Source organism: Micropterus dolomieu, linkage group LG12 (assembly GCF_021292245.1).
Source record: "Micropterus dolomieu isolate WLL.071019.BEF.003 ecotype Adirondacks linkage group LG12, ASM2129224v1, whole genome shotgun sequence".
In the NCBI taxonomy this organism is placed as follows: Eukaryota; Metazoa; Chordata; class Actinopteri; order Centrarchiformes; family Centrarchidae; genus Micropterus; species Micropterus dolomieu.
The window spans coordinates 36054183-36056600 of record NC_060161.1 but is presented as its reverse complement, the minus strand read 5'-3'; the positions used below and the strand labels follow the sequence as shown (position 1 = coordinate 36056600).

Genomic DNA, 2418 nt, shown 5'->3' with positions numbered 1-2418 from the left:
GTGGGTTGTGAGGCAGCTGAGATGAGCTCCTTGGAGGTCCTACTCTGCTCCCTGAGCTCCTTCCTCTTCAGTCGGCCCTCCTTCAGCTGCAGAAACACACCCGTTATAATAATCCAGCTCAATGTCCTCCTGCCTGCCCGGCTTCTGCCCCCTGCTGGCCTGGAGAGACATGACAGCACACATGAGAGTTAGTGCATCACTCCTCCTCTTCTTCAGGTCAGTAAACACAGACCGAGTGCTTCATCTCAGTCCTCTAAACAACAGACATGTGTCAGTACCTTATAGTAGAAACAAAGGGCAGCGATCACCAACAGCAGAGTCAGCGGCAGGACGACCACTTTGATGAGAAGACCTGTTGGATCTGAACAAACACATGGACAGTCATCACATCACACAACATCATGAGCCCATCAGCTCCTGTTAAACACAAACTGTAGTGACCTGAAATCTCCCAAAACCACTTCAGTCCATCATTAATCTCTATCAAAAGATATCTGAACGCAGAATCTGGAGGCAAGAGACAAGGTTTTGGTACCAGAAGCGTTCTGGTTCTGGACCAATCACATTTAAGCAGGCTTTGGCTTGGTGTCTGATTCTGGCTTTTAGAAATAAAATTTTATATGTGGGCTCTTGTGGACATTTCCCTACCACACTAGGATCTCTGCATCTAGGCTTTGCTCACTGACTCCTGTGAGCAGCTCCATACTAACAACTCTGCAACAGAGCTTCAGGGTGTCGGTGGCTTCAAAAACCGACCCCTGCTTTTCCCAACTGCAAAACCCAGAGACAAGATGGTTTCGGCTAGTGCTGGCTGTGGGGACATGGTGGAGGACCCTGATGCAGGTCTTACTGCTTAGTTTAGCTAGCTCCCTGTTCGGGAGGAGGAGGGCGGCGAAGACAGTGAGAATGATGTCAACATACAGCAGATCTCCTCGTTATTTAACCAATACAACAACACATGCACAGCATTTAGAAAAAGTGTTGCAGAGTAAGAAAACAAAACAGGAACGCTGCAAGTAGCACAGAAGACAGCGGAAACTGTTTCCAGGGGAATCTAAAAAGTGACAAACACACCGGGCACGGCAGGAAAACGCCAGTTTGAACGGATCTTCTTTTCCAAAGCTGCATGGAAACAGTCAGTGTGACGTTTCAGCTGCTCTGCTTCAGCTTACCTGAGACAGTGAGAGACAGCCGACGGCTCTCAGAGGAGAAGTCATGAGAAGAAACATGGAGGTGATAAACACAGCTGTAGCTTCCTTGGTGGGCGGGCTCTGCAGCAGGAAACAGGAAGTGGGCAGAGTGATTGACAGCTGGCTGGGTGTAGTTGTGTGATGTGATGGAGGAGGTGAAGGCGAGCTGGAAGGAGCCTCCTGGGTACTGTGGCTGGATGGAGCAGCTGATGGTGAAGGTGGAGCCCCTGGACACCTGAAACCCCTGCTGCAGGGCCTCGGAGACCCCGTTCACGGAGGAGGACACAGAGATGTTGGGCTGAAGCAGCAGGTCTGTAAACACAGATGATGAAAGGTCTCATTCACCCTCTGTTCATGACACAACTTTATTTTGAAAGGATGAAAATCGAATCCCTTTAGCGTTACAGACGATCAGCCAGTTTTCTAAGGCCTCAGGCTTACAGTTGAACGTAGATAAATGTGAAATGATAACCTTACATGATTATCCTCTGCAGTCACTACATAATATAAAAATTAAGAAGCAGGTTAAATACTTGGGAATTGTTATTTCCAAAGGGAAAAGAACAATTGGCTATATGAATACGTGGAATCAGACAAATGTAAGTCAATTCTAAATAGGTGGCTGCAGAGCGACGTCACAATCTTAGGAAGGGTTCTACTCTCTACAACGGATAGTTTGTCCAGACTCATTTACCCGGCTTTCTCCTTACCCATATCAGTGAGTATGATCAAAGCAGTGAATACAATCAATTTTAACTTCATGTGGAGAAATAAATTCCGTTATATGACATGGTTAAAACTATGAAGATGGCGGTATGAATGGGACTGATTTTGATATCATGAACGGTGTTTCGAAATTGAAATGCTTAAACTCTTTCTTTTTGGTTTGTCTCCAATGCGATTTTTCCAAAAATGTGTGGAATACATTTTTTCTCCTGTGTGATTATGATTGCAGCTCAATACCTGTTAAACTCTCTGCTTTCCATCAGCAAGTCCTTCTCTACAGGAAGTTAATATATAATCACACCACACAACACACCAGATACATTTTGGTTAATAGAAAATCTTTGTTCATCGATGAATGGAGATCTACAGTGGGTACGGAAAGTATTCAGACCCCTTTAAATTTTTCACTCTTTGTTTCATTGCAGCAATTTTCCAAAAATCAAAAAAGTTCATTTTATTTCTCAGTAATGTACACTCAGCACCCCATCTTGACAGAAAAAAA

At 44.9% G+C, this 2418-nt stretch overlaps 1 long non-coding RNA gene across 1 annotated transcript in view; it reads right to left on the bottom strand.

Moving 5' to 3' along the window:
• Positions 1-43: 43 nt before the first annotated feature.
• LOC123980747 overlaps positions 44-2418 on the bottom strand; it is a 9631-nt gene continuing 7256 nt past the window's right edge. The window contains exons 3-5 of the long non-coding RNA XR_006827548.1: positions 1173-1502; positions 279-361; positions 44-159 (exon numbers count right to left, since the gene is read on the bottom strand). This is a non-coding gene — a long non-coding RNA (uncharacterized LOC123980747). The remainder of the gene's footprint in view (positions 160-278; positions 362-1172; positions 1503-2418) is intronic.